The 6,008-nt window shown below is 52.6% G+C and overlaps 1 protein-coding gene across 1 annotated transcript in view; it reads left to right on the plus strand.

The window, feature by feature from the left end:
- The window catches only part of clcn3 (chloride channel 3), a 170,014-nt gene that overhangs the window by 126,444 nt on the left and 37,562 nt on the right, over positions 1-6,008 (plus strand).

Here is a 6,008-nt window from a genome sequence, read left to right on the forward strand (position 1 = left end):
GGGGGGGGGGTTATACTGTAACTAGGATCAGAGGGGGGGGGGTTATACTGTAACTAGGATCAGGAGGGGGGGGGGGGTTATACTGTAACTAGGATCAGGAGGGGGGGGGGGTTATACTGTAACTAGGATCAGAGGGGGGGGTTATACTGTAACTAGGATCAGGAGGGGGGGGGGGTTATACTGTAACTAGGATCAGGAGGGGGGGGTTATACTGTAACTAGGATCAGAGGGGGGGGTTATACTGTAACTAGGATCAGGAGGGGGGGTTATACTGTAACTAGTATCAGGGGGGGGGGGGGTTATACTGTAACTAGGATCAGAGGGGGGGGTTATACTGTAACTAGGATCAGGAGGGGGGGGGTTATACTGTAACTAGGATCAGGAGGGGGGGGGTATACTGTAACTAGGATCAGGAGGGGGGGGGTTATACTGTAACTAGGATCAGGAGGGGGGGGGTTATACTGTAACTAGTATCAGGAGGGGGGGGGTTATACTGTAACTAGGATCAGGAGGGGGGGGGGTTATACTGTAACTAGGATCAGGAGGGGGGGGTTATACTTTAACTAGGATCAGGAGGGGGGGGGGTTATACTGTAACTAGGATCAGGAGGGGGGGGGTTATACTGTAACTAGGATCAGGGGGGGGGGGTTATACTGTAACTAGGATCAGGAGGGGGGGGGTTATACTGTAACTAGGATCAGGAGGGGGGGGTTATACTGTAACTAGGATCAGGAGGGGGGGGGTTATACTGTAACTAGGATCAGGGGGGGGGGGTTATACTGTAACTAGGATCAGGAGGGGGGGGTTATACTGTAACTAGGATCAGGAGGGGGGGGGTTATACTGTAACTAGGATCAGGAGGGGGGGGGTTATACTGTAACTAGGATCAGGAGGGGGGGGTTATACTGTAACTAGGATCAGAGGGGGGGGTTATACTGTAACTAGGATCAGGAGGGGGGGTTATACTGTAACTAGGATCAGGAGGGGGGGGTTATACTGTAACTAGGATCAGGAGGGGGGGGTTATACTGTAACTAGGATCAGAGGGGGGGGGTTATACTGTAACTAGGATCAGGAGGGGGGGGTTATACTGTAACTAGGATCAGGAGGGGGGGGTTATACTGTAACTAGGATCAGAGGGGGGGGTTATACTGTAACTAGGATCAGGAGGGGGGGGTTATACTGTAACTAGGATCAGAGGGGGGGTTATACTGTAACTAGGATCAGGAGGGGGGGGTTATACTGTAACTAGGATCAGGAGGGGGGGGTTATACTGTAACTAGGATCAGGAGGGGGGGGTTATACTGTAACTAGGATCAGAGGGGGGGGTTATACTGTAACTAGGATCAGGAGGGGGGGTTATACTGTAACTAGGATCAGAGGTCAGGAGGGGGGGGTTATACTGTAACTAGGATCAGAGGGGGGGGGGTTATACTGTAACTAGTATCAGAGGGGGGGTTATACTGTAACTAGGATCAGGAGGGGGGGGGTTATACTGTAACTAGTATCAGGAGGGGGGGGTTATACTGTAACTAGTATCAGGAGGGGGGGGGGTTGGGTTATACTGTAACTAGGATCAGGAGGGGGGGGGGTTATACTGTAACTAGGATCAGGAGGGGGGGGGTTATACTGTAACTAGGATCAGGAGGGGGGGGTTATACTGTAACTAGGATCAGGAGGGGGGGGGTTATACTGTAACTAGTATCAGGAGGGGGGGGGGGGTTATACTGTAACTAGTATCAGGAGGGGGGGGTTATACTGTAACTAGGATCAGGAGGGGGGGGGTTATACTGTAACTAGGATCAGGAGGGGGGGGTTATACTGTAACTAGGATCAGGAGGGGGGGGGGGGTTATACTGTAACTAGGATCAGGAGGGGGGGGTTATACTGTAACTAGGATCAGGAGGGGGGGGGGTTATACTGTAACTAGGATCAGGAGGGGGGGGTTATACTGTAACTAGGATCAGGAGGGGGGGGTTATACTGTAACTAGGATCAGGAGGGGGGGGGTTATACTGTAACTAGGATCAGGAGGGGGGGGGTTATACTGTAACTAGGATCAGGAGGGGGGGGGTTATACTGTAACTAGGATCAGGAGGGGGGGGTTATACTGTAACTAGGATCAGGAGGGGGGGGGTTATACTGTAACTAGGATCAGGAGGGGGGGGGGGGGGTTATACTGTAACTAGGATCAGGAGGGGGGGGGTTATACTGTAACTAGGATCAGGAGGGGGGGGGGTTATACTGTAACTAGGATCAGGAGGGGGGGTTATACTGTAACTAGGATCAGGAGGGGGGGGGGGTTATACTGTAACTAGGATCAGGAGGGGGGGGTTATACTGTAACTAGGATCAGGAGGGGGGGGGTTATACTGTAACTAGGATCAGGAGGGGGGGGTTATACTGTAACTAGGATCAGGAGGGGGGGGGGTTATACTGTAACTAGTATCAGGAGGGGGGGGTTATACTGTAACTAGGATCAGGAGGGGGGGGTTATACTGTAACTAGGATCAGGAGGGGGGGGGTTATACTGTAACTAGGATCAGGAGGGGGGGGTTATACTGTAACTAGGATCAGGAGGGGGGGGTTATACTGTAACTAGGATCAGGAGGGGGGGGTTATACTGTAACTAGTATCAGGAGGGGGGGATTATACTGTAACTAGGATCAGGAGGGGGGGGTTATACTGTAACTAGGATCAGGAGGGGGGGGGGTTATACTGTAACTAGGATCAGGAGGGGGGGGGTTATACTGTAACTAGGATCAGGAGGGGGGGGGGGTTATACTGTAACTAGGATCAGGAGGGGGGGGGTTATACTGTAACTAGGATCAGGAGGGGGGGGGTTATACTGTAACTAGGATCAGGAGGGGGGGGTTATACTGTAACTAGGATCAGGAGGGGGGGGGTTATACTGTAACTAGGATCAGGAGGGGGGGGGGGTTATACTGTAACTAGGATCAGGAGGGGGGGGGTTATACTGTAACTAGGATCAGGAGGGGGGGTTATACTGTAACTAGGATCAGGAGGGGGGGGTTGTACTGTAACTAGGATCAGGAGGGGGGGGGGTTATACTGTAACTAGGATCAGGAGGGGGGGGTTATACTGTAACTAGGATCAGGAGGGGGGGGGTTATACTGTAACTAGGATCAGGAGGGGGGGGTTATACTGTAACTTAGGATCAGGAGGGGGGTTATACTGTAACTAGGATCAGGAGGGGGGGGGTTATACTGTAACTAGGATCAGGAGGGGGGGTTATACTGTAACTAGGATCAGGAGGGGGGGGGTTATACTGTAACTAGGATCAGGAGGGGGGGGGTTATACTGTAACTAGGATCAGGAGGGGGGGGGTTATACTGTAACTAGGATCAGGAGGGGGGGGTTATACTGTAACTAGGATCAGGAGGGGGGGGTTTATACTGTAACTAGGATCAGGAGGGGGGGGGGTTATACTGTAACTAGGATCAGGAGGGGGGGGTTATACTGTAACTAGGATCAGGAGGGGGGGGTTATACTGTAACTAGGATCAGGAGGGGGTGTTATACTGTAACTAGGATCAGGAGGGGGGGGGGGTTATACTGTAACTAGGATCAGGAGGGGGGGGTTATACTGTAACTAGGATCAGGAGGGGGGGTTATACTGTAACTAGGATCAGGAGGGGGGGGGGTTATACTGTAACTAGGATCAGGAGGGGGGGGTTATACTGTAACTAGGATCAGGAGGGGGGGTTATACTGTAACTAGGATCAGGAGGGGGGGGGGGTTATACTGTAACTAGGATCAGGAGGGGGGGGGGTTATACTGTAACTAGGATCAGGAGGGGGGGTTATACTGTAACTAGGATCAGGAGGGGGGGGTTATACTGTAACTAGGATCAGGAGGGGGGGGGTTATACTGTAACTAGGATCAGGAGGGGGGGGGTTATACTGTAACTAGGATCAGGAGGGGGGGGTTATACTGTAACTAGGATCAGGAGGGGGGGGTTATACTGTAACTAGGATCAGGAGGGGGGGGGGTTATACTGTAACTAGGATCAGGAGGGGGGGGTTATACTGTAACTAGGATCAGGAGGGGGGGGTTATACTGTAACTAGGATCAGGAGGGGGGGGGGGTTATACTGTAACTAGGATCAGGAGGGGGGGGGTTATACTGTAACTAGGATCAGGAGGGGGGGGTTATACTGTAACTAGGATCAGGAGGGGGGGGGGGTTATACTGTAACTAGGATCAGGAGGGGGGGGGGTTATACTGTAACTAGGATCAGGAGGGGGGGGGTTATACTGTAACTAGGATCAGGAGGGGGGGGGGGGGTTATACTGTAACTAGGATCAGGAGGGGGGGGGTTATACTGTAACTAGGATCAGGAGGGGGGGGGGTTATACTGTAACTAGGATCAGGAGGGGGGGGTTATACTGTAACTAGGATCAGGAGGGGGGGGGGGTTATACTGTAACTAGGATCAGGAGGGGGGGGGGTTATACTGTAACTAGGATCAGGAGGGGGGGGTTATACTGTAACTAGGATCAGGAGGGGGGGTTATACTGTAACTAGGATCAGGAGGGGGGGGGTTATACTGTAACTAGGATCAGGAGGGGGGGGGGTTATACTGTAACTAGGATCAGGAGGGGGGGGGGTTATACTGTAACTAGGATCAGGAGGGGGGGGGTTATACTGTAACTAGGATCAGGAGGGGGGGGTTATACTGTAACTAGGATCAGGAGGGGGGGGTTATACTGTAACTAGGATCAGGAGGGGGGGGGGTTATACTGTAACTAGGATCAGGAGGGGGGTTGGGGGGTTATACTGTAACTAGGATCAGGAGGGGGGGGTTATACTGTAACTAGGATCAGGAGGGGGGGGGGTTATACTGTAACTAGGATCAGGAGGGGGGGGGGTTATACTGTAACTAGGATCAGGAGGGGGGGGGGTTATACTGTAACTAGGATCAGGAGGGGGGGGGTTATACTGTAACTAGGATCAGGAGGGGGGGGTTATACTGTAACTAGGATCAGGAGGGGGGGGTTATACTGTAACTAGGATCAGGAGGGGGGGGGTTATACTGTAACTAGGATCAGGAGGGGGGGGGTTATACTGTAACTAGGATCAGGAGGGGGGGGGTTATACTGTAACTAGGATCAGGAGGGGGGGGGTTATACTGTAACTAGGATCAGGAGGGGGGGGTTATACTGTAACTAGGATCAGGAGGGGGGGGGGTTATACTGTAACTAGGATCAGGAGGGGGGGGGTTATACTGTAACTAGGATCAGGAGGGGGGGGGGTTATACTGTAACTAGGATCAGGAGGGGGGGGGTTATACTGTAACTAGGATCAGGAGGGGGGGTTATACTGTAACTAGGATCAGGAGGGGGGGGTTATACTGTAACTAGGATCAGGAGGGGGGGGGGGTTATACTGTAACTAGGATCAGGAGGGGGGGGGTTATACTGTAACTAGGATCAGGAGGGGGGGGGTTATACTGTAACTAGGATCAGGAGGGGGGGGTTATACTGTAACTAGGATCAGGAGGGGGGTTATACTGTAACTAGATCAGGAGGGGGGGTTATACTGTAACTAGGATCAGGAGGGGGGGGTTATACTGTAACTAGGATCAGGAGGGGGGGGGGTTATACTGTAACTAGGATCAGGAGGGGGGGGGGTTATATCTGTAACTAGGATCAGGAGGGGGGGGGGGTTATACTGTAACTAGGATCAGGAGGGGGGGGGTTATACTGTAACTAGGATCAGGAGGGGGGGTTATACTGTAACTAGATCAGGAGGGGGGGGTTATACTGTAACTAGGATCAGGAGGGGGGGGGTTATACTGTAACTAGGATCAGGAAGGGGGGGGGTTATACTGTAACTAGGATCAGGAGGGGGGGGGTTATACTGTAACTAGAATCAGGAGGGGGGGGTTATACTGTAACTAGGATCAGGATAGGGGGGGGTTATACTGTAACTAGGATCAGGAGGGGGGGGGTTTATAACTGTAACTAGGATCAGGAGGGGGGGGGGGTTATA

The sequence above is a fragment of the Notolepis coatsorum genome (assembly GCF_963971535.1).
Source record: "Notolepis coatsorum genome assembly, chromosome: 4".
Classification (NCBI taxonomy): Eukaryota; Metazoa; Chordata; class Actinopteri; order Aulopiformes; family Paralepididae; genus Notolepis; species Notolepis coatsorum.